The 27,085-nt window shown below is 48.0% G+C and overlaps 1 pseudogene; it reads left to right on the forward strand.

The window, feature by feature from the left end:
• The first annotated feature begins 1,160 nt into the window (after positions 1 to 1,160).
• LOC119294419 lies at positions 1,161 to 4,647 on the forward strand (annotated as a pseudogene).
• The last annotated feature ends 22,438 nt before the right edge of the window (positions 4,648 to 27,085 follow it).

The raw sequence follows: 27,085 nt of genomic DNA on the forward strand, positions 1-27,085 counted from the left end.
GCACCAGAGAGGAATATGCCCCTCAAGCAGGCGGTGGCTTCCTCAAAGAAGTTGAAGCGACACTGAAGATCTGCTTGCCAAGGATATGCATCCAAAGACAACAAATTTGACCTCCAAGAGGAGGTTGAGAGGGATGGTTGCCATTACATGCACAAGAATTCGACAGAGACTCCTTCCAGCTAGAGCAGTAGATGTGGTATGATAAATCTCCAACTCAAGTGAAGAGGACTATTGCCTATCCATGGAAGAAGAAAGAGCATGCACCGATTCCAAAGGAGGTCGGTTCAGTTTTTTTGGATACCAATAGTGAAGCACGAGATCTCTAGAAAATGTTTTTTTTGAGTTTTCGAAGGTATGACAGGTATAAATTTGCAGGAGATTAAGGGATAGGGGCGGGGCAACGATCCAGGGAGATCCTCGACGCAACATTTGACCGACGGCTTGGCACCATCGCGGGGCCAAAAATCAAATGGGAGAAAATGATGGGGAAATCAATGGAAGAGAAGGGAGGTTACTTGGAAGGGCACCTTCGGTACGAATCAAGCAGAGGCCTTTGACGAGGAAGTCGGTGACGAAGACTATACAAAGGACGACCATGATAGGAGCTTGTGTTCAACATATTATGCTTGCTTTGGCTTGCTAATGGCTCTAGATTTTCTTTAGCATGTGCTTTGAGTGTCTAGAAAACTATATTTCTTTTTGTCTCAAAGTCGAACATTGGTTATGTACCTATTGCTGCGTATTTGACACTTTAGTTTGCCGTACTGTTCCCAACGATCCCACCTTTTATATCAAAACATACATAAAACTGTTTTTGTTTTTGCTAATACATGGCACTCGCTTGCTTTTGGATCTTGGACGCCACCCTTTTCTGGCTACTAAGAATTGATACTTGTGTGTTTGTTTTCCTTGGTATGCTAAAATCTAAAAGTATGCTTAATATTTTGTCTACGTGCTTGGCCAGAGTGTTATTGATACATGGCATACCTTGGGAACATATGGCTCTCTTTCCTGTTTCCTTCTATCCAGATTTTATTTCCAGCTGTTCCCAACCAGCCTCACTTAGCATTCACAAGAAACCCGCCGACCATAGTTCCCACGTCGCAAAACTGATCTGAACCCCAATTAGTCCAATCACCGATTGCCGCCGCCCGAGCATGATGTTTAATTTCAGCAGCAAAGAGGACATGAGCAAGATCTTCTCCATCTCATGCGAGTCCCTGAGGCACCCACATCATACACCGTGTCCCCTCCCCCGCATGGGTGTTCCTCGAGCCGCTGGCGTACCTCGCCGACGTGAGGAACGCCACTACCGTGGAGGCCTTCTCAAGCGGCGGCTACATTGTCCAGGTCATCCTATGCATCATTGACTAGCCTCCTACATGTGCGTCCACTGCCCTGGCCTCACGGATGCCGGCCGCGACATGCCCACCATCCTCTTCTTAGAGAAGGACTTCCTCGTTATTTCCATCCTCTTCCTACCCACCCCGAGAAGGCACCGCAAGTACTTCGTCTATGAGGTCTACCCCGTGCCATCGCTGCGCCTACTCTTAGGTCCCTACCCGCACATCCTCACATCCTCGGATCCCGACCTCCTGCCTTGCCACAATGGCAATCATTTCATCCTAGCTGTGTTTTCCTATTCACTGATCCCTTGGGTTTTTACCCTCCATACTTCTCCTCTGGGACCTGGGTTTGGAGCGGTAAAGTGTCGCAGGTGGAGCAATCTACATGTTAGCATCAACCTACTACTTTTCTAGAACATGGTTAATATTTCTAGAACTAAAAATCGTGATTCGGGTGTGTGTCCCTATAATGGATTTAGACCGGGCAAGACTGAGGTGACCAGTTCGCCAGACCAGGTTTTATGCTAGCTCTATGCTTCGACCATAACCCTAGTATATCTATGTGTTCCTCTTCACTATATGCATAGCTCCTAGCCCATATGTATTTGTGTATTCACTATGGTTAGTTTCTTGCATTTTAGCATCCTTTGCGATTTTAACATTTACGTGGTTAGCTTATTGTAGTTTAGAACCATTTACACTTGAACATTTATGTGGTTAGTTCTGGCAATTTAATATGGTTTACATTCTCGATACTTACATTTAGTTCCTTGACATTGACAATCGTTTACAGTTTTAAGGGTTAGTTTGTTGCAATTGAACGTCATTTACACTCTTAGAACTTAAGTGGTTAGTTTATTTCAATTGAAAGTCGTTAATACTTTTAACACTTAAGTGGTTAGTTTGTTGCAATTGAACGTCATTTACACTTTCAACATTTACATGGGTGGTTTCTTGCAATTTAACATCATTTATATCAAGTGTCTTGTACAGGTGGAATTTAAAGATGACGCCTTTGAAAATTGCACCATGCATATCACCTGCAGAGTTGGCATGTGCAACTATCCCGCCATGAAGCAATTTGATTGAAGATCCAATCATGAAAAAAAATATAAGTTTGCCTCACTTCAATTAAAAGTATGGATGTATGGATAAACTGATTGCGGAGCCCGTAGTCTGTTCCTTGAGCTACGGTCAGCAAAGTTGTGACATAGACTCTTGGCCTTCCTAGAAGCAAAAACAATTTCAAAGACAAATATATTATGGTGTCCGCATATTTTAGGTATTCAACTTTCTCTTGCACTAGAACAAGGTGAAGAAAGGTGATTTCTAAGTAGAGCATGCATTTTCCACGGAGTAGATGTGTTCTCCGGTATATGATGCAGAAAATTATAGAACAATGGACACATGTTACCTTTTGACCACCATGTCGCCCCCTCCAGGGCGACTCGGGTGGTTCTCCACCCACTCGTGCATCCTCACATCCTCGGATCCTGGCCTCTTGCCCTGCCATGACGACGACTATTTAATCCTGGCTGCATTGTGCTATTCACCAACCCCTTGGGTTTTTACCCTCCATATCTTCTCCTTCAGGACCTGGGTTTGGAGCAGTAAAGTGTCGCAGGTGGATCCATCGTTCCATGTCAGAGCATGGATGACCTTGTTTCTAGCTTCCAAGGTGATTCACTTTGGAGAAGCTCGGATGGGTTGATCTATCGACGGGGATTCTGTTCTGCTACGTGCTTGACAAAATGCATGTCACACAATTCATCACATTTCCTAAGGTGATGCCTAGCAACCCTGACAATGAGAAATTGTCTGTGTAGCTGGATCGGAATGTTGCATACAATAATGGTATGATCAAGTTTGTTGAGATATAATAATATGAAAGACCAGATGTTGATGAAAGGTTGCATGATGACATGGATACACTCTATGAGTCAGACTGCTTGATGAACCCCAAAGAATTTTTTTGGAGGGCCATGACTTTGTACAGAATGAGTTCATGGGACCATTGGAGCAAGGGACTCATGGCTTATGATAAGGAAATCTTGGTTGACTACCCAAGTCATTCTAAGTTGTTGCCTGACCTGACTCTGAGTGACACCTCTGCAAGAGAGTTGACATTCAAGGACCTGCTAGCATCTCACCCTGTCCTGACCTTGACATGTGATTGTGATGATGTTGTTTACTTGTTGTGCAAATCCAAATTTTGCAACATAAAGACATGGCTGATCACTGTTGACCTGAAAAGACGATATTAGTTGATATGGCGCCATTTTCTTTCAAAGGCTCAGTCCACCCTTGTGCATTGTCCAAGTATCCGGAGATAGCTCCAGGTAATTATGCTAATTCTTGCTTGTTGATTATTTGATTTATTTTTGGAGGCAAAGTACTTTGTTAATGTTTTTTTCGTGAAGCAAGTGCTATGATTATGAGTACATTTGAGTATGCAGATTAGAGACATGTTTTAGTGGTGTATCTCAGTTATCCACTACATTGGGTAGGGTTCACATATTACTCATGTCCTAATAAAAAAATATAAATTTGTTTACAACTTCAGCTGGCTTGATGGATCAAAATCAATTAATAAGGACACATGCATCCTTAGTTTGCTGATGCGCCCTTGGTTTTTTGATCTCGAGTCCACCTTGCATGTGCGATGTTTATTATGGTGATTGCATTTTGTTCACATGTGGTTGCTGAGTCTAGGATTAAATCCTGATAGCCGTCATACTGTGTGGGCAAGACTCAAATGGATAAGCATTTATTGTTGTCAAAATTTACCCACATGTGTGGTTCTCAATCTCTGAAATATTTGGGTGTTCTAATTGATCAACAAAGACATGCATCATAGGATGTTCACTGTCAGGTTATATAGGATAGTACTGCAACAAACAAAAAAAAGTATTTTTGCAAAATACAATTCAGTCAGCTAAGCACCTGAAAATATTGAATGTGACCTAAAGACGTGACTGTGAACTCTGTGGGGATATAGCAACTTCTAACCACATCGTGTTTTTCTATCCTTTAGCCTTTTTTGAGATTATCTGACAATCAGTTGTGGACTTTTGTGGCTGAACTCTCAGTTGACCATGGTACCTAACAATATTAGATATTTCCTGACCAATTGATGCAATTTCGGCGATGAACAATTTAATGGGATTATTATATTTGTTATATTCTCGTGTTGTGATACATGAGAAATACCATGACCATAAATTGATTTTGGACCCACTGATGCTCATTTATCTCATGTGTCCCTAAAGCAGCAATGGAAGGTAGTTTAGGAGGACAGTGAGGAGCTTGTGACAAAGGCATTTTCCCCTCAATCGCCATCCTCATCATCTCAAAAGCCAACTCAAGCTTCCCTAAAATGCAAACATGGAGATCTTTAAATGGTGGCCCTAGCTTTTGTCGCGCGTCCTCTGGAAGATTTTTTTACTAGGCTATTTTGTGTTCCTATGACTAGCTACCCACCATTTCAGTATTATTAGCTTAACATTATGTGTAGTTCTATCGAGTATGTTTGTATGGTTAACTGGTTTCTCCAATTTGTGGACCCTGCCTGTCTAGTTTGCTTTCATCAAAACCAAGTAGTGAAAAAGCGTACCATTGGTCTAAAATATCTAAGGGTTGGCAAAAGAATCTATTCTCTATATGTGGAAGATTAGTTCTTATCAAATCTAATTTAAGAAGCAATACAACACCCTTTCTAACTTCTTGTCTCTTATAGCCCTCCGAAAATGTCGAAAAAGGAGTAGACTTTTTTAGGTAGACATGTGGTAACGGGGCCAGAGGACAAAAAACCACCTAGTTAATTGTTCGTCAGTTAGTGTGTACCCAAATCAAGTGGTTGATCTTAACCTCACAGTGATGAATATGACTGTTTTGGAAATGGTTATAGAAGCTTGAAATGAAAAGGGGTTAGTTTTGTTGATAAAAAAATCCTGCCAGACAGATTTTGTCTCAAGTTGAGGCTTCTTTAAACTATAAAACAAGAGCGGGGACCCCCCTCTCTCACCTTACTAGCTGGCGAGGCTGCCAAAACTAGTGGAGAGAGATGGATCTAGGGTGGAGGAGAAACACAGGAGGGATGTGGAGGGGAGAGGTAGAGTAAGCAAGGTGGGGGCATCCATTTGTAGCCATGTTGGTTGTGGAATCTTAACTTCAGTGCCACAAAAGTGAAATGTATTACACTCAAGGGATGCATTTGAGAGATGGCACATGGTTGCCTCTTGAATTTTATTTTTTGAAGGTACCCGCATTGTGCGCATCTAATGCAATTTTATGGTTGTGCATTTTCTTTCCAACATTAAATTTGAGACTATCATTCTTAAATACCATTCTTTTCTAGAACAAAACAAGAGCGTGTATGTGTAGTAATAAAATATTGCCGTGACAGATATGAACACAATGAGAAGCATAAGTATTGCAAGCATAGGAGTTATCTTGCAAACCTCTCAAACAAAGTGTCTCTACTTATAGGATTGACTTAACTTATTGTTCCACTTATAAACCATTTGGCAATAGACAACTGAGACCAAAAATATAAAATCAAAGTCTTTATGCATCACTTGGACACACATACACAGATAAATAGATCCTCTATAGCCCCTTCAAAATACCACATTGCCTGTTTAGCATGCCTTACTACAGAGGCACATGGGAGAAGTTCAAGGATATTTTCCATAGTAACCCCATCATCTATTGTTTCACCGCACGCAATTCCCCGATTCAATCCATGAGGATTCACATGAATCCTTCAAGGATATTCATGCTATTGAATTCTTGTAGAACCACCCTGAATTACCTTTGCACCAACTCATACAACCAAGCCCTATGCATGCTGGCCATGATGCCATGAACAAATATAGAGGTATGGCTATCATTGATAGCATCAACTCAACCCCCACTACATAGGACAATGTGTGGGTTGAGCATGTCGACATGAGATTTGAGATCCGAGCTTGATGCCACCAATACATAAGTTAACATCCACCTTCTACTTTATAACTTTGTATTTGGAGGGTAGCCATGCTTCCCCACATACGGGATTCAACTGTTCTTAAATCGAGCAGATCGAGGTGATGAGTGGTCATACCAGGTCTTGATGTAGCTCTACGTCCCTTATTAAAACCTCAGTAGACCTATGTGCTCCTCTTCATTGTTATGCATAGCTCTTAGCTTTTGTGTATTTGCTATGATTAGTTTCTTATAGTCTAGCATGGTTTACATTTTGACATTATGTGGTTAGCTTCTTGTAATTTAGCATCGCTTATACTTTTAGCATTTTATGTGGTTAGTTCTCTCAGTTTAATGTAGTTTACAAATTTAGTATTTATCTGATTAGTTCTTGCAATATTATGAGGTTTACACTTTTAACATTTATGTAGCTAGTTGTTGCAATTAGTGGTTTACAATTTTAACACTCCACTTATTAGGTTCTTATAGGTTAATGACATTTACACCTTTTGAACTTAATTGGTTAGTTTCTTGCAATTGTTCTAGTTTATACTTTCAACATTTATGCTTGATCTCATGCACACATGATGAAGTTTGTAAGGATGTAATTTCACGAGGGCGCCTTTAAAAACTACATTTTTCCCATCACGTGCAGAGCCGGCTTGAGAAATTGAGGTATTGTGGAGAAATTCAATGAAGGGCCAATCATGGATGACAAGATAAATAAAGATGAGTTTACTGAACAGATGGACCAAGTTGTTTCCTCCGAGCTAGATTAGTTGAGCATGACATCTAGCTCCAATGTGGGTGTCTGCTCCAATTGGTGCAAGTGGAACAATGTGGTTTATGGTTGGGCTGAGAGTTACCACCACTACAAATTCTTCAGCCCATTCCACAAGAAAGCGAGCTAAGTCGAGCAAGAAACAAATCCAATGATGAAAATCTAGGTGTTGTGGTGGTGACCTAACGAAGTTGCATTGACTTTTTGTGTTCGATAGTTTGCACCATTAGCTTGGATGCTTTCTTTCTTTTTATCACATTCATCATGTGAACTCTATGTTGTATCATCTATCTATTTTTATCATATTATGCAGGGAACTGGGACTTGTTGTTTTGGCAAGAATTCCAATTCGCGAGAAATTCCATGTTTGTCATTTGAAAGATATGGAATTACAGATTAATCATCAGAAGTAAATTGCTGATATATTTGCCCATACAACCATCACAAGTAAATCAAACATATCTTGCCCACACCATGAAGCAAAAAATGGTTTCATGTGAGTGTACCCACAAATGTTTCTAGGGGTAAGGTGAAAGGAAACATGGGGTCTTGCCTTTTCCACTAGGAAGCAGAACAAGATTTAGGTTTAGGATTAACTGTTCGGAAGGAGAGCTAGGTTTGTGAATGAACCTAACAGGAAGCAAGGCAAACGATGGACTAGCACAAATCAAATTTGGTGGCCATAGGCACAACAAGAAAATTTGGTTGTCACAAGAACACCGACGGGTAATTCTTTTGGCTCCCGACAAAGCATCACACTCATGTAGCATTTCTAGAACAACTGAAAGTGTCATAATAAAACAAAATGTCCCTACTGTTTATCCCTCATCTGGAAGACCTCTTTGTTATCTCTTTTGTCCTTCTCTTCTCTGTTTCTCCTCCCTATATCTATCACATGATATGTTAATCAAAGTGTTCCTTCTTTTGCAAAGAAGAAAATTACATCCTGCATTTATGTCTTGCTGACTACTAGAGGCTTAAGATTGGGGTTTTCTTTTACAAGCTAGTAGAATTCTACCAAAAGCACTAAGTTTTAGCATTCATGTAGTTAGCTGTTGCAATTCTATGTCGTTTACACTTTTAACACTTCACTGATTGGGTTCTCGTAGTTGAACGTTGTTTACACTTTCAATACTTACGTGTTTTGATTTTTGCAACTTAACATAGTTTTATATCGAGTGTCAACTTATGCTAGAGCTCAAACACATGATCATTTTGCATCAGTGGATGTCCATGAAAACCACATTGTGCCCGTTGCTTGCAGAGCCGATCTATGCAACTATGATGTCGTGGATAAATTTGATGAAGAGTCGATCGTGGATGACAAGCTCAAGAAATATGAGGTTGTTGAATAGATGGAACAAGATGTATATAGGATAGGATATGTTAGTTCAATGAAAATTAAAATAAGTATACCAAAGTGTACGTAATTGATAGCAATATAGCATGAACCATACTTAAATTATAAATATGTTTGGGATGTATCATCTTCTTCCATCTCCTCTTCCACATCCCACTCTCTTTCTCACCACCACTCTGCCACCATGAACCCCTTCCCACCAGCCCTAGATGGACAACATTGCTCCTCGGGTGCTCATGCGACGACCACTTAAAGTTTGTGAAGTCTATGGAGGTGTACTGTCAGTTCAACACCGTGGACGAGATTATCAAGGAGGCAGAAGTTGTGCTCTCGTAGGCAATGAAGACTGAGATAGAGAAGATGCTGCCTGACACAACCAAAGGTGCTATGTACGTGGACATACTATTGTGGCGATGGAGGAGGCCAAGTTGCAAGATTTAGGTCAGAGAGCTAGATGGGCCAAGTACAGGTCTACCATTGTGGTGGCACCGACCACCATTGTTCTGGGATATGATAATGAGGAGGAGATGGTGGAATTTTGCAATGCCAAGTGGTCGAGATAGTGGCCATGGTTCCTGAACCTGGCTCCTCTACAATGCCATTGTAGGTCGAAGAGTCCAACATGAAGGTTACCACCGCTCCAAGCACCTCTAGGCTCGCTGCGCCTAGTTAAAATAGAGGGATGTTAGAGGATTCTAATCGATTTAACCCCCTTTTAGTCAAAATCCTCCCAATACCCTTGTACATACTAACCGAACAAGCCTTAAACAACAACTCTTAGTTAATTAATGCCTAAATCAATCACTCTCCATTAAACCGATGTGTGAAGTTTAATCGATGGGTAAATGATGCCTTAATTGATCCATGTGAAGGTGTGGAGAGAGGGCTTACCTCCATTCACGAAGGCACGAAAGAGAGGTGAAAACCAGTGATGAAGCCGGTACTTGCCATCCAGATCTTTCCTCCTACGACGGTCACTGCCGCTGGTGAGAATGGAGAGAGGGGAGAGTGAGCATTGAGAAATGAGTGAAGGGATTTATGGTTCCATACCGAAACAATGCGGTGTATCTCGCGTGTCCCACACGTGCACCTGCCTACAACCATGAGCGATCGCTCCCATCGCTTGGGTGTAGCTCACTGGAAGTAGTTCATTCGGCCGTTCCTCCAGAGCCAGGCCGAATAGTGCTTTAATATTCATGCCATGTAGGCCAAATAGTAAAAGCAGACATCCAAATGGGCCAATTTGGCTCCCTAGAGCCCACATGGGCCTCATGAAGCCTACTGTCGGTGTCAAAACCGGCGGATCTCGGGTAGGGGGTCCCGAACTGTGCGTCTAGGCGGATGGTAACAGGAGACAAGGGACACGATGTTTTTACCCAGGTTCGGGCCCTCTCGATGGAGGTAAAACTCTACTCCTGCTTGATTAATATTGATGATATGGGTAGTACAAGAGTAGATCTACCACGAGATCAGAGAGGCTAAACCCTAGAAGCTAGCCTATGGTATGATTGTTGTTCGTCCTACGGACTAAAACCCTCCGGTTTATATAGACACCGGAGAGGGCTAGGGTTACACAGAGTCGGTTACAATGGGAGGAGATCTACATATCCGTATCGCCAAGCTTGCCTTCCACACCAAGGAAAGTCCCATCCGAACACGGGACGAAGTCTTCAATCTTGTATCTTCATAGTCCAGGAGTCCGGCCAAAGGTTATAGTCCGGTCATCCGGACACCCCCTAATCCGGGACTCCCTCAGTAGCCCCTGAACCAGGCTTCAATGACGACGAGTCCGGCGCACAGATTGTCTTCGGCATTGCAAGGCGGGTTCCTCCTCCGAATACTTCATAGAATATTTTGAACACAAGGATAGTGTCCGGCTCTGCAAAATAAGTTCCACATACCACCGCAGAGAGAATAATGTTTGCACAAATCTAATCTGCTGACGTATTCCACAATGTGACATCACGCCACGGCCAAGCCTTTATTCGAATCGTTTTACTGTCCCACCTCGGCGTGTTTAGCGAGGTGGTTTCCTTGGCACGTCTTGTCAAAGCAGAGATCGTGTCCCCTTATTCCATGATTCTCATCAGTACGGGCGTGGGTAACCCAACCATGCCATTAATTACGGCGCTTGGGAGATAAGCGAGTTTTACCAGGCTGGTGGGGGCACATAGTTTCGCCCGCCCATATAAGGGGATAAGGATCCACCTTTTCCATCTACGCCTTCTTCCTCCTTCGCTTATCCATTTCCACGCACTCGAGCTCCAGCGCCCAAGTCTGCACTTCCCACCTCAACCTTCTCCAGCCATGTACGGAGCGGGAGGCAGATGGATGGCCTCTTCCGTCATGGAGGGGCACATCAAAAAGTTGAGGAAAGCCGAATACTTGTCCAACGACATTGCACACCGACTTCCCGACGAGGGGCAGCTCGTCCCCACCCCTAGGCCCCATGAGAGGGTGGTGTTCCTCCCTCATTTCCTCCGCGGACTGGGCTTCCCACTCCACCCATTTGTTCGGGGGCTCATGTTCTACTACGACCTAGATTTCCACTATCTGGCCTCGAACTTCATCCTCAACATCTCGGCGTTTATCGTCGTGTGCGAGGCCTTCCTCCGCATCATGCCCCACTTCGGCTTATGGTTGAAGACCTTCAATGTCAAGCCGAAGGTAGTGGGCGGCCAGCAAGCGGAGTGCAGAGGCGCCATGGTGGGCAAGATGCCCAATGTCACATGGCTCGAGGGCTCTTTCAATAAACCATCAAAGGGTGGCAATCGGGGTGGTTCTACATCACCGAGCCGCGTGACCCTGAATGGGCGGCGACCCTCGAATTCCAATCTGGCTTCCCCACACGGCTCACCTCCTAGAAAAAGAAGGGCCTGTCGTGGGGTAATTGGGGAGAGCTGACCGGACTCCAAACATGCGTCCAAAACCTGGTGGACAAGAAGGTTAAACTTGTCAACGTAGTCCAGGTCATGCTCCTCCGCCGGATCCTCCCGTGTCAACGACGGGCTTTCAACTTGTGGGGGTTCGACCCAGCCCAGCACAAAACTTTGTCCAGGCTCTTTGACACAACACACGAGGATGCCTGGAAGGTGCTATTCAAGGGCGCCGAGGTTCCCCCTCCCATTACCGAGGATCGCGGATTCTACACGAAGCGCCAAGCCAGCGTAGTAAGCTTGTTTTACCCTTTACGGGATACTTGTTTTTCATATTTTGACTCTATGTGGGATCTAAGCTCCGGTTCCTTTGACAGGACTGGCAGAAGAAGTCCGGACAGATCGACTGTCTGGCTCCTTTGCCCGAAGGCCCAGCAGATGCCCGCTTGGCGAAGCTGCTGGTCCCGGCACCTTACGTGGTGCCGGAGAAGAAGGCCAAGAAGACCACGGGAACTCGAAAGAGTGCCCGACGCCTGGTGGTGTCGGATTCATCGTCCGATGACTCCGAAGCGCACTCCTCCCACGAAGACGGGGAGGAGGAAGAAGAGGCCTCTCCCCCTCCAACGGGGGGAGGAAAGAAAAGGAAGGCCACCCCAACCAGGGGGGCCGGAGGGTCCAAGAAGGGAAGGACCCTTCCTCCAGACTACTCCACCGACGCCGACGACGGTAAAGAGGGGTGGCCATCCAGGGCCAAGCCCCTGGCAAAATCGCAAGTATGCGGATACCAGAATAACTCATGGCGTTCCTTTATTGCACAGTATCTTCTGACGCCGAATATAATCATGTAGTCCGCCCAAGGCCCGGCTCGACGCTTCGTCGAGCGGCTCCCTGGACCCGTCGGATGTGAACAGTCTTTCACTCCTGACTGCTACCTCCCCTCGCCCTACGGACGATGCCGAGGTGGAGTCCCAAAAGGGGCCAAGCTAGGAGGAGGTGGTCCTGGAGGTGCCGCAAGGCGACCTCCCGGACTCCAGGCGCAAAGGGGATAAAACCCCAAAGGGCTCTAAGTCCGGCCCTGGGTCGGACACCGCTCCAGAACCTTCAGTGGTTCCGGAGTCCGGCAGGCGGCCCCCTAGTAAGAGGGGCAAGCCTACGACGCCGGTGACCTCCGTCCAACGGAGGCACCGGATAATTTGCTGGAGGTGCTTAACAGTGCCTCCATCGACGAGGAGCACCGCACTATTATGAGTGCGGTGATCCAGAAGGTTCAGTCCACCAAGAGTGGACTGACGGAAGCTTGTGCCAGCCTTCTAACAGGCTTTGAGGTATGTATTTAAGATGTGTAAAAATATTACCGCATAGACAGTAGCCCCTGATGCTCAGTTTGTTGATCGGAAAGAAAAGCTGAACTGAGGATCTGAAAAGATATACGCAGGAGTCTAACATAAGTATGTCAATATGGGAATGCAGGCTGCGCTGCTGACCTCTGCCGCACTGACTGTGGAGATCGATGCATTAAAGCAGAGCCTCGAGCGGTCCGAGAACGAGCTCGGCCTTGCCAAGAAGCAGCTCAAGGACAAGGAAGGTAAGTAATACCTTATGTAAGTATATAAAAAGATCTGGTTGCAAATAATGACAGGACCAACGTGAGAATTACAGGGGCCACAACCGAGGTGGCGACCCTGAAGGAAGCGCTGCCCAAGGCCGAAGACAATGCGGCCGTGGAGCGCACCGAGCGAGAAAAGCAGGAGGCGCGGGTGGCGGAGGTGCAGCAAGAGCTCCATGCTCTTGTGAAAAAACACGAGAGTTTGGAGCTTGACTCAAAGACTCGAGAGTCCGATCTGCCAAGGCCGAAGCCCAAAAAGCCCTCCAGGAAATTGAGGCGGTGAAGAAGATAGCGGCGGGTAAGGCATTCTTTATGCAAAGCAAGCACGTGAAAGTGAATTACTTGTTACTTACCCGAGTCCGGAGCTCTCCAGGAGCATTCGCAGATCTGCCCCGTAGTGTGTCCGATGCCGCCGCATTCTACCGAGTCGAGGAAGGGATCTCGACGGAGAAGGTGTTTTGGTCCCAGTATGTGGAGGCCGGACACCCGGTGCCCTTGAGCGACCAGCTGAAGCAGCTGGTCGAGCTCCATAAGGAAGCCGAATAGGCCATGAAGGGCCTTATAGTCCGGCTATGGCCTGGGGAGGTCATGCGTGGGAGCTACTTTGGGCTGGTGAGGCGGCTGGCGGATGCGTGTCCACGGCTTGAAGTCATCAAGCGCTCTATATGCATCGAAGGCGCCCGTACGGCCCTTGCCCGTGTTAAAGTACACTAGGGTAAGATGGATGCTGAGAAGCTGGTGACAGATGGGCCATCGGAGGGCAAGGAGCATCACAAGCCCGAGATGTATTATGAGGGTGTCCTGAAGGGTGCCCGCCTTGTGGCGGGTGAATGTTCCAAGTATGTAATTTTTGAGTAACCTCGCTCGTGTTATCCTGTGCGCTGAAAACTTGTTCATATGCGCTAAGCAATGCTTTTTGAATTTAAAATATTACCTTCTGTGCGACCGTTTATTAAATCTGAGAGATGGCAAGTCGCCGGCTTCTACCCCCATGCCACTAGTGCTGGGGTGTTCGGGATAAACCTAAGGACTCTTGTTCCCATTCTTGGGTCCTTCGAGGGGGGCGCTCAGCACAACGAACAAGGCAATCTGACTATAATGCTTTATCACTGTCACTTATCCATTGAATTCTATAATTTTAAATTTCGGCGAAGCCCCTAGTATTTGGAAGACCGAGTTCAGGGTGCTATCCACGCCTAGGCCGGACAAAGCCAGCTCCTCGCTCTAAGCGGCATAAGTCTTTAGGGACTCGAAACCTCTCGAACAGCGACCGGCTCTCGCCCTATGATGACGGTCAGTTTTAGCTTTCTCTACTGAGGTGCTTAACCCAGCTCAACCGGGGCACAATCACAGTAGTTCTCCTAGCGCTACCTTAGCCGATATAACGGAACGTAAGGTACCAAAACATGGGAGCCGGGCAAACCCAACTATTGACCCAAGACATGATTCGGAGCCGATGCATATAATGCTATAAGTTCGGGGTGCCGCACTCGTGAGAGTGTTCGGACTTCTCACACCATATTCTGGGGTACTTAAGCCCCTGGTGTATTGGCCGTACCAAAGTGTACGGTTGCATAATGTCATAACTGAACATATTTACATAAAAATGAATGCAATAATAGACAAGAGCAATGTATTGTTTATTAAAAGGCTGTTGCGAAAGCAGAACGATTCAAATAGTGCGGTAAGCAAGGGATGGGATTATTTGACATGTCCCCCTCTAGGGGCAAGCGGCGAGACTTCATGTAAGACAGGTATATAGCTCATTATAGAGACCACCTGGACATTCGACGTAGCTTGCTGCCTCCCTGGCTGTTGCATCGTGTGTTCGGTGATTGTACTGCCGGACAGGCCTTCCGGATAGTGGAGTCCTGAAAGTAAGAAAAAAAGAATGACAAAATCGGGAGCCCCTAGTGCGGTTGAGCCGCATTTTGGGCATGCCGTGGTTGTGCCCCTCCCCTTATGCCCATGGTATTTACAGAGCATAATTATGTACCTGTAGTACTGGTTTCGCAATTTTGCGAGGGCTGGGGTTGGGGCCGCACTGCTACACTTGCTCGAAACGTGCCAGGCGGTATTGCTGTAGGTTACTCTGGGCGCGCTTGACGGTGTCCAGACGTTTAATAGCCGGACTGGAGAATTGCCTTGAGAGGCTACTTTGTACTTCCGCCGCGAGGGCTGCTGTATTCTCCTCTGTTTGGAGAGAGCGTTCGGTGTTTCCATTGACCGTGATGACTCCTCGAGGGCCTGGCATCTTGAGCTTGAGGTATGCGTAGTGCGGCACCGCATTGAACTTTGCAAATGCGGTTTGTCCGATCAGTGCGTGATAGCCACTGCGGAACGAGGCTATGTCGAAGATTAAGTCCTCGCTTCAGAAATTATCCGGGGATCCGAAGACCCCTTCGAGTGTAACTGAGCCTGTACAGTTGGCCTCTACACCTGGTATGACGCCTTTAAAGGTCGTCTTTGTGGGTTTGATCCTTGAGGGATCGACCGTCCAGCTCCTTTTCCCGAAGGCCCAGCAGATGCCCGCTTGGCAAAGCTGCTGGTTCCGGCACCTTACGTGGTGCTGGAGAAGAAGGCCAAGAAGACCACGGGAACTCGAAAGAGTGCCCGACGCCTGGTGGTGTCGTTTTCATCGTCTGATGACTCCGAAGCGCACTCCTCCCACGAAGACGGGGAGGAGGAAGAAGAGGCCTCTCCCCCTCCAACGGGGGGAGGAAATAAAAGGAAGGCCACCCCAACCAGGGGGGCCGGAGGGTCCAAGAAGGGAAGGACCCTTCCTCCGGACTACTCCACCGACACCGACGACGGTAAAGAGGGGTAGCCATCCAGGGCCAAGCCCCTGGCAAAATCGTAAGTATCCGGATACTAGAATAACTCATGGCGTTCCTTTATTGCACATTATCTTCTGACGTCGAATATTATCATGCAGTCCGCCCAAGGCCCGGCTCGACGCTTCGTCGAGCGGCTCCCTGGAATCGTCGGATGTGAACAGTCTTTCACTCCTGACTGCTACCTCCCCTCTCCCTACGGACGATGCCGAGGTGGAGTCCCAAAAGGGGCCAAGCCAGGAGGAGGTGGTCCTGGAGGCGCCGCAAGGCAACCTCCGGACTCCAGGCGCAAAGGGGATAAAACCCCAAAGGGCTCTAAGTCCGGCCCTGGGCTGGACACCGCACCGGAACCTTCAGTGGTTTCGGAGTCCGGCAGGCGGCCCCCTAGTAAGAGGGGCAAGCCTACGACGCCGGTGACCTCCGTCCAACTAGAGGCATCGGATAATTTGCTGGAGGTGCTTAACGGCGCCTCCATCGACGAGCAGCACCGCACTATTATGAGTGCGGTGATCCAGAAGGTTCAATCCACCAAGAGCGGGCTGACGGAAGCCTGTGCCAGCCTTCTAACAGGCTTTGAGGTATGTATTTAAGATGTGTAAAAATATTACCGCATAGACAGTAGCCCCTGATGCTCAGTTTGGTGTTCGGAAAGAAAAGCCGAACTGAGGATCTGAAAAGATATACGCAGGAGTCTAACGTAAGTATGTCAATATGGGAATGCAGGCTGCGCTGCTGACCTCTGCCGCACTGACTGCGGAGGTCGATGCATTAAAGCAGAGCCTCGAGCGGTCCGAGAACGAGCTCGGCCTTGCCAAGAAGCAGCTCAAGGACAAGGAAGGTAAGTAATACCTTATGTAAGTATATAAAAAGATCTGGTTGCAAATAATGACAGGACCAACGTGAGTATTACAGGGGCCACAACCGAGGTGGCGACCCTGAAGGAAGCGCTGTCCAAGGCCAAAGACAATGCGGCCATGGAGCGCACCGAGCGAGAAAAGCAGGAGGCGCGGGTGGCGGAGGTGCAGCAAGAGCTCCATGCTCTTGTGAAAAAACACGAGAGTTTGGAGCTTGACTCAAAGACTCGAGAGTCCGAGCTCGCCACGGCCCTTGAGAGAGCCAAATCTGCCAAGGCCGAAGCCCAAAAAGCCCTCCAGGAAATTGAGGCGGTGAAGAAGATAGCGGCGGGTTAGGCATTCTTTATGCAAAGCAAGCACGTGAAAGTGAATTACTTGTTACTTACCCGAGTCCGGAGCTCTCCAGGAGCATTCGCAGATCTGCCCCGTAGTGTGTCCGATGCCGTCGCATTCTACCGAGTCGAGGAAGGGATCTCGACGGAGAAGGTGTTTTGGTCCCAGTATGTGGAGGCCGGACACCCGGTGCCCTTGAGCGACCAGCTAAAGTAGCTGGTCGAGCTCCATAAGGAAGCCGAATAGGCCATGAAGGGCCTTATAGTCCGGCTATGACCTGGGGAGGTCATGCGTGGGAGCTACTTTGGGCTGGTGAGGCGGCTGGCGGATGCGTGTCCACGGCTTGAAGTCATCAAGCGCTCTGTATGCATCGAAGGCGCCCGTACGACCCTTGCCTATGTTAAAGTACACTGGGGTAAGATGGATGCTGAGAAGCTGGTGACAGATGGGCCACCGGAGGGCAAGGAGCATCGTAAGCCCGAGATGTATTATGAGGGCGTCCTGAAGGGTGCCCGCCTTGTGGCGGGTGAATGTTCCAAGTATGTAATTTTTGATTAACCTCGCTCGTGTTATCCTGTGCGCTGAAAACTTGTTCATATGCGCTAAGCAACGCTTTTTGAATTTAAAATATTACCTTCTGTGCGGCCGTTTATTAAATCTGAGAGATGGCAAGTCGCCGGCTTCTACCCCCATGCCATTAGTGCTGGGGTGTTCGGGATAAACCTGAGCGCTCTTGTTCCTATTCTTGGGTCCTTCGAGGGAGGTGCTCAGCACAACGAACAAGGCAATCGGACTATAATGCTTTATCACTCTCACTTAGCCATAGAATTCTATAATTTTAAATTTCGGCGAAGCCCCTAGTATTCGGAAGACCTAGTTTAGGGCGCTATCCACGCCTAGGCCGGACAAAGCCAGCTCCTCGCTCTAAGCGGCATAAGTCTTTAGGGACTCAAAACCTCTCGAACAGCGACCGGCTCTCGCCCTATCATGACGGTCAGTTTTAGCTTTCTCTACTGAGGTGCTTAACCCAGCTCAATCGGGGCACAATCACAGTAGTTCTCCCAGCGCTACCTTAGCCGATATAACGGAACGTAAGGTACCAAAACATGGGAGCCGGGCAAACCCAACTATTGACCCAAGACATGATTCGGAGCCGATGCATATAATGCTATAAGTTCGGGGTGCCGCACTCATGAGAGTGTTCGGACTTCTCACACCATATTCTGGGGTACTTAAGCCCCTGGTGTATTGGCCGTACCAAAGTGTACGGTTGCATAATGTCATAACTGAACATATTTACGTAAAAAATGAAGGCAATAATAGACAAGAGCTATGTATTGTTTATTAAAAGGCTGCTGTGAAAGCAGAAAGATACAAATAGTGCGGTAAGCAAGGGATGGGATTATTTGACATGTCCCCCTCCAGGGGCAAGCGGCGAGACTTTATGTAAGACAGGTATTTAGCTCATTATAGAGACCACCTGGACATTCGACGTAGCTTGCTGCCTCCCTGGCTGTTGCATCGTTTGTTCGGCGATTGTACTGCCGGACAGGCCTTCCGGATAGTGGAGTCCTGAAAGTAAGAAAAAAAGAATGACAAAATCAGGAGCCCCTAGTGCGGTTGAGCCGCATTTTGGGCGTGCCGTGGTTGTGCCCCTCCCCTTATGCCCATGGTATTTACAGAGCATAATTATGTACCTGTAGTACTGGTTTCGCAATTTCGCGAGGGCTGGGGTTGGGGCCGCACTGCTACACTTGCTCAAAATGTGCTAGGCGGTCTTGCTGTAGGTTACTCCGGGCGCGCTTGACGGTGTCTGGACGTTTAATAGCCGGACTGGAGAATTGCCTTGAGAGGCTACTTTGTACTTCTGCCGCGAGGGCCGCTGTATGCTCCTCTATTCGGAGAGAGCATTCGGTGTTTCCATTGACCGTGATGACTCCTCGAGGGCCTGGCATCTTGAGCTTGAGGTATGCATAGTGCGGCACCGCATTGAACTTTGCAAATGCGGTTTGTCCGATCAGTGCGTGATAGCCACTGCAGAACGGGACTATGTCGAAGATTAAGTCCTCGCTTCGGAAATTATCCGGGGATCCGAAGACCCCTTCGAATGTAACTGAGCCTGTACAGTTGGCCTCTACACCTGGTATGACGCCTTTAAAGGTCGTCTTTGTGGGTTTGATCCTTGAGGGATCTATGCCCATTTTTCGCACTGTATCCTGATAAAGCAGGTTCAGGTTGCCGCCGCCGTCCAGAAGGACTCTAGTGAGATGAAATCCATCAATGATTGGGTCTAGAACTAATGCGGCGAATCCGCCATGGTGGATGCTAGTGGGGTGGTCCCTTCGATCAAAGGTGATCGGGCAGGAGGACCACGGGTTGAACTTTGGGGCAACTGGCTCCAACGCATATACGTCCCTGAGTGCACGCTTCCGCTCCCTTTTGGGGATGTGGGTTGCGTATATCATGTTCACCGTCCGCACTTGTGGTGGAAAGCCCTTCTGTCCCCTATTGTTCGGCGGCCGGGGCTCCTCCTCGTCATCGCTATGCAGCCCCTTGTCTCTGTTTTTGGCACTTAACTTGCCTGCCTTCTTGAACACCCAACAATCGCTGTTGGTGTGATTGGCTAGTTTGTCTGGGGTGCCATGTATCTGGCACGAGCGATCGAGTATTCGGTCCAAACTGGACGGGCCCGGAGTGTTTCTTTTGAATGGCTTTTTCCGCTGACCAGGTTTAGAGCCTCTGAATCCAGCATTAACTGCTGTATCCTCAGCATTGTCGCCGTTAATGTGGCGCTTGTGCGTGTTGCGACGCGACCTGCCATTGTTGTCCTTGGTATCCGAATTACCAGGGCTCTTGGTCATGTTATTACTACGAGCTAGCCAGCTGTCTTCTCCCGCACAAAAGCGGGTCATGAGTGTTGTGAGGGCTGCAATGGATTTCGGCTTTTCCTATCCTAGGTGCCGGGCAAGTCATTCATCACGGATATTATGTTTGAAGTCTACAAGGGCCTCTGCGTCCGGATAGTCGACTATTTGATTTTTCTTGGTTAGGAACCGTGTCCAGAATTGTCTGGCCGATTCCTCTGGCTGCTGAATTATGTGGCTTAGGTCATCGGCGTCTGGTGGTCGCACATAGGTGCCCTGGAAATTGTCGAGGAATGCAGCTTCCAGGTCCTCCCAGCAACCAATTGACTCTGCTGGCAAGCTGTTAAGCCAATGCCGAGCTGGTCCTTTAAGCTTGAGTGGGAGGTATTTGATAGCGTGTAGATCATCACCGCGGGCCATGTGGATATGAAGGAGATAATCCTCGATCCATACCGCAGGATCTGTTGTGCCATCGTATGATTCGATGTTTACGGTTTTAAAAACATCGGGGATTTGATGATCCATTACTTCATCTGTGAAGCATAGTGGGTGTGCGGCGCCTCCGTACTGGGCTATATCACGATGTAGCTCAAATGAGCTTTGTCTGGTCTGTTTGGCCTGGCCGTATTTGCCATATCCGGCATGACGGTTATTGTTACGTGCAATGGGGCGCCCATGCGATCCATAGATCGATATTGTTTGCCTTGCCTTGTCCTCCAATATATCTCGTAGGTCTGGCGCATTTCCCCGTGCCTTGGTATTTTTTGAGCGACGCCGGGGTGCAGCTTGAGTGGATGGCCGAGAGGCCTCTCTGTCGCGGCCACGAGGTGGCCGGTCGGCCGCGTCGTGCGCTGGTGATGTAGGTTTAGGTGCTTCCTCCTCTAATCGGGGTAGCAGCCCACGCTTTGGGTAGCTCTTGGAGGGGCGTTCGAGTTCGTACTCTTCGTCCACAAGGACTTCAGTCCATCTATCGGCTAGCAAGTCTTGATCAGCTCTAAGCTGCTACTGTTTTTTCTTGAGGCTGCTCGCCGTGGCCATAAGCCTGCGTTTGAAACGCTCTTGTTTGACGGGATCCTTAGGCACGACAAATTCGTCGTCATCGAGGCGTGCCTCGTCTTCGGAGGGAGGCATGTAATTATCGTCCTCAACCTCTCTGTCTGCCGCTTTCTCATGAGGGTTGGCTTCTCCATCCTCCTGTGCTGAATCCTGCTTTAGGGGGTTGTCTTCGGCACTGTCCGGGGTGTTATTATCTCCCGTGCCGGAATCACCGTTTTTGCTTTGGCGGGATTTAGAGCGGCGCCGCTGACGCCGGCGCTTAGGCTGCTTCTTGGAGGGGTCATCCTCCGTTGTTCCATCGTCATTCCCTTCTTTTGGCGTGTACACCATGTATATGTCGTATGACGAGGTGGACTTCCAGTGCCCTATAGGCGCTAGTTCTTGGTCGTCTCCTGCATCGGCGTCCATACCGTCGATGTCTTCGGAGTCGAAGTCGAGCATGTCGGTTAAGTCATCGATAGTGGCTACGAAGTGGGTGGTGGGTGGGGGTTTTGAATTTCTTCGTCGTCCGCATCCCAACCTTGCTGACCATAGTCCGGCCAGGGCTCTCCTGATAAAGAGAGAGACTTTAGTGAATTCAGAATGTTTCCCAAGGGCGAGTGCTGAAAGATGTCCGCGGCGGTGAACTCCATGATCGGCGCCCAATCGGATTCGATCGGTAGGGGCGCGGAAGGTTCGGAGTCCGGAGAGGAGTCCGGCACCTTGGAGTCATGAGATTCGCAAATGACAAGGCTGGTGTTCGGCTCGATCGCCGTAGAGATTGCAGCCCCCGAGGCAGTGTCCAGCCACCCATCCTCGATTGGCGCAGTCAGCTCCGAGCTAAGGGTCGGAGCGGACACGGGTGCGGCCTCCAGGGCACTGTTCGACGGCAGAGCTATATGATGCCCATCGTGACAGTGCGGCGTGCTCGGCTGTGGCTCAAACCCATCAAAGATCAAGTCTCCACGGATGTCAGCCGTGTAGTTCAAACTACCAAATCTGACCTGATGGCCAGGGGCATAGCTTTCGATCTGCTCAAGATGGCCAAGCGAACTGGCCCGCAGTGCAAAGCCGCCGAATACGAAGATTTGTCTGGGGAGAAAAGTCTCACCCTGGACCGCGTCGTTGTTGATGATCGGAGGAGCCATCGGGCCTAAAGGTGACGACACATAGGAACTCTCAATGAAAGCACCAATGTTGGTGTCAAAACCTGCGGATCTCGGGTAGGGGGTCCCGAACTGTGTGTCTAGGCGGATGGTAACAGGAGACAAGGGACACGATGTTTTTACCCAGGTTCGGGCCCTCCCGATGGAGGTAAAACCCTACTCCTGCTTGATTAATATTGATGATATGGGTAGTACAAGAGTAGATCTACCACGAGATTAGAGAGGCTAAACCCTAGAAGCTAGCCTATGGTATGATTGTTGTTCGTCCTACGGACTAAAACCCTCCGGTTTATATAGACACCGGAGAGGGCTAGGGTTACACAGAGTCGGTTACAATGGGAGGAGATCTACATATCCGTATCGCCAAGCTTGCCTTCCACGCCAAGGAAAGTCCCATCCGGACACGGGACAAAGTCTTCAATCTTGTATCTTCATAGTCCAGGAGTCCGACCAAAGGTTATAGTCCGGTCATCCGGACACCCCCTAATCCGGGACTCCCTCACCTACCAAAAATGCCATAAGGGGTGGATTGTAGCCATGTCGTGGTGCCGCATCAGCTACTTCGGTTGTCCATGTACATCCCCGTCCCACTCTTGTCAAGTAGATCCATAAGGACCTTTGTCTGATCTAGCAGTCCCACGTATCTCATCTCATCTTAAATTGTCAGATGGATCTTCTCGTTGACCATGAGTTGTGATGGCATTGGCTTGTCGCAGGCTGCTCGCCGGTATACCCATGGCGTGGGCTTTTTTGGTAGTTCGACCCCCTCCTTTGGCTCGGCTAGATTGAGGGTGCAATCCAAACTTTCCCACCCCTTGGCCGTGTTTAGCTTTGTTGCTAATCATGCACAACTTCATCTTTTGTGGTTTGCCATACCTTTCTTCCCCTTCGGTTTATTCATGCCCACACCTCGGTCCTCCTTCTACGACATGGATGGTTGTTGTTTTGACAACATCATACTACTGGATTGTTTGCTTGGTGACATGGTGTCTATAATCACATATGTGTTGGCCGCTCAAGACTAATGGTGGTTTTGTCCACCTGTTGCGTGTGCTTCATTTATTGTCATTATCCTTGCTATAGTAGTCACGTTGGTTCGGTTATAGTTGATTGGTGTCCAGGCCTTAGCAGTGGATGGTTCTCCCTGTCTTGCATTGTGTTGTACTTTTACTTGTATGTTGGTTTCAATCATCTTTTGGTTGCACAACCTCAACTCTTGGGTTGGCTATCCTTAGGGTGGTTTGGTTCTTATGTTGGTTTCATGCGTCGTGCCTCTTTGGAATGTCATATGGGTCATTCCTTTTGGATTTTTATCATCTTTTTTCTCAATTAAATCACATGCAACTCTCTTGCATGGTTCGAAGAAACTCTCCGACATGGTTTAGAAGAATATATCTTACATTCTAGGTGTTTTTTGTGCACCATTGTCAATGTTTGGCATAATAGTTTAGAAAATTAAATGTGAAGAAATATGAAGCAGCGAGAAAAATGCTTTAGGAGAAAATACATATATCCGTAAGAACTATTAGTATTCTCTCACTACTAGGAAAAGGGCTATAGATGAAATGGCCACTAATGGCGCACCAGCCATGTGGTGCACCACTACTATATAGCAGTGGCGCACCATGTGCTGGTGCGCCATTAGTGTGAAAGACACTATTGGCGCACTAGACACATGGTGCGCCACTAGTAACAATTTTTTTTCCAAACATACTAATAGCGCACCAGGGCACAGTGCGCCATTACTAGTTCTAACTAGTAATGGCGCACTAGCCACATAGTGCGCCACTACTATATATTTTTTATTCTTTATTTGCAAAACTACTAGTGGCGCACCAGGGAATAGTGTGCCATTACTAGTTTAAAGTAGTAATGGCGCACTGTGCCCCGGTGCGCCATTAGTATATTTTTTTTCATTTTTTTGCAAAACTACTAATGGCGCACCACCAGCAGGTGCGCCATTAGTAACCAAGGTTACTAATGGTGCATTTGTAGGTGGTGCGCCATTAGTAACCTGGGACCAGCTAGATATTTTAGACAGCCACACCTACCCACTCACTTTCCCCACTTCATTCTCTCCACCTCCTCCTCCATGCTTGTCTCGGCTGCCTCCTCCTTCTCACCTCATTTGCACCATAGATTCATCCAAATTAAGTGGTTAAATTACCTTTTTTGATAGGTAAGTAAGGGGGAAGCTATCTTTATGTTGTTCTCCCTCCAACAACGTGCACATGCACTTTTTATGGCCTAGCTAGATCTATGTATGTTTGTGGTGTTGCATATGTTTGTGGTGTTGCATATATGTTTGTGCAGGTACCGGTATTTCAAATGCGATAGTTGCCAATATTTTACCGGAATGTTGATTCATTTCTGTTTCGGCGAGAATTTTGGCACTATGCATTATTTTTGGTCCTATTTTTAGGGAAAGTCATGCCAAATTTTTTCTTGGTTCTAAAATATCGTTTTGCTCTACCCCACAGGCGACCATGGTCCGCACGATGACCGAAGGCATCATGAATAGGTTTTTGAGCTCAACGAAGGCCGAGATGCTTCAAAAGAACGAGACGGAGATAAGATGTCCGTGTCGAAGATGCAAGCTGAAGAGCCTTATTGCGGACCCGGATTCCGGGCAGGTGTGGGACCACCTGCTCTTGCGTGGTTTCATGGATGGCTATCGGTGGCAAGGTGATGAAGATGACTATGAAGTGGTCCATGGGGGCCGGGCAAGAAATGAGGAAGGGCAGCAAGACAACCACCGTGGCTCGGGCGGGCGAGAAGACGAAGAAACTCCAGGACATGATCACGACGATGATGCTGTACACAGTCATCATGTAGAAGATGCAGGACATGATGATGAGGAAGATGCCGGAGTAGACGAAGGGCATGATCATGAAGATGAAGATGCCGGTGGAGTAGACGATGATGGACCATCGATGGGCTGGGTGCAGGACCCTCATATTCAAGAGCTGCTTCTCAAGCAAACGGATAACACAAGAGCTGCCGCCCGAGAGAAAGCCAAGATGGATCAACTGGAGATAGACGCGGTTACTCCATTGTATGAAGGATGCAGGCCCGAGGATACCCGCCTGAAAGTAACGCTCATGGCTCTGGAGATGAAGATAAAACACAAAATGACCGACGCATGCTTCAACAAGAACATGTCATTCTGGCACGAACGTCTTCCCAAGGGGAACAAGTGCCCGACCAGTTTCGAGGAGGCAAAGAAAATCGTGTGTCCTCTGGATTTACCGCACATGAAATACATGTGTGCATGAACAATTGCATCATTTATCGGGACGAGCACGCGGAGTCTACCATATGTCCGGTGTGCGGCGTCACTCGATACAAGAAGAGCAAGAAAGCTCCTCGAAAAGTGGTGTGGTACTTTCTGATCACTCCTCGTCTGCAGCGGTATTTCACGGACCCTAAGGTAGCAAAGCTCCTGCGTTGGCACGCGGATAGGGAGGAGAAGAAGCGAGAAGATGATGCAAATGATCCGGAGATAAATAAAAAAGACAAGATGCTGAGTCACCCTAAGGATGGGATCCAGTGGCAAGCGTTGAACTTTGAACACCCAGAATTTGGGAAGGATACAAGGAACATCGTGCTGGGTGCGAGCACCGATGGAGTCAATCTGTTTGGCAGCCAGAGAAGCACACATAGCACCTGGCCTGTGTTTGTGTGGATGTACAACCTTCCCCCTGGTTGTGCATGAAGAGTAAGTACATTCACATGAGTATGCTAATTGAAGGGCCGAAACAACCAGGGAACGACATCAATCTGTATCTGGGGCTGCTGAAAGAGGAGCTAGACACACTGTGGAAAACGCCAGCCAATACGTGGGACGCCGCAGAGAAAGAATATTTCCCTATGAGAGCCGCACTGCTCACGACGGTGCACGACTATCTCGGTTACAGATATCTCGCGGGGCAGGTGGTCCACGGATTTTCTGGATGCGTCAGGTGCATGGATGACACAACGTATCGCCAGCTAGATAGAGAGCCCGGGTCTTCGAAAACCGTGTTCATGGGACATCGAAGGTGGCTTCACGACGATGACCCGTGGAGGAAACGCAAGGATCTGTTCGATGGTGAAACCGAACCCCGAAGACGCCCGCGTACAAGGAGCGGCGAGGAAATAGACGAGTTGTTGAAAAATTGGAAAGATTGCCCACTGTCGGGAAAGAAGCAAAAGGTGCCAGAGCCGGGAAAGAAGGGAAAGGCGCCAGAGCCGCTGCTGAAGGTATGGAAAACGAGGTTTGTTTTCTAGGACTTGCCGTACTGGAAGATCCACCGTGTGCCTCACAGCCTTGATGTCATGCATATCACGAAGAATGTGTGTGAGAGTCTACTTGGTACCCTGCTCAACATGCCAGAGAGGACCAAAGATGGGCCGAAAGCAAGGGCAGACTTGAAATCAATGGGCTTCAGGGAGGAGCTTCACGCTAATGATGATGATGATGATGATGATGATGAGGCGAAGCAGGACACGAAAGTCCTTGCAAAGGCAAAAAGGCCAAGAAGACCGGAAATGACTACCCTCCCGCGTGCTTCACTCTAAGTCAGGAGGAGATCGATCAGTTTTTCACCTACCTCGTAGGAGTAAAACTTCCTTACGGTTACACGGGGAAGATAAGCAGATACCTAGACCCAGCGAAGCAGAAGTTCAGCGGGATGAAGTCTCATGACTGTCACGTGCTGGTGACGCAGATACTTCCAGTTGCAATCCGTGGGATCATGGATGCGCACGTCCGTGAAATGCTATTTGGCCTATGCAACTTTTTCGACGTCATCTCTCGAAAGTCGGTTGGCGTGAGGCAACTCAGAAGGCTACAGGAAGAGATTGTGGTGATACTATGCGAGCTTGAGATGTACTTCCCGCCCGCATTCTTCGATGTTATGGTGCATCTGCTGGTCCATATCATGGAGGATATCATCCAACTCGGGCCGACGTTCCGGCACAGCATGATGCCGTTCGAAAAGATGAATGGTGTCATCAAAGGATACGTCCGCAACATGTCACGTCTAGAGGGAAGCATAGCAAGGGGCTTTCTGACCAAAGAGTG

The sequence above is a fragment of the Triticum dicoccoides genome, chromosome 4B, assembly GCF_002162155.2.
Source record: "Triticum dicoccoides isolate Atlit2015 ecotype Zavitan chromosome 4B, WEW_v2.0, whole genome shotgun sequence".
In the NCBI taxonomy this organism is placed as follows: domain Eukaryota; kingdom Viridiplantae; phylum Streptophyta; class Magnoliopsida; order Poales; family Poaceae; genus Triticum; species Triticum dicoccoides.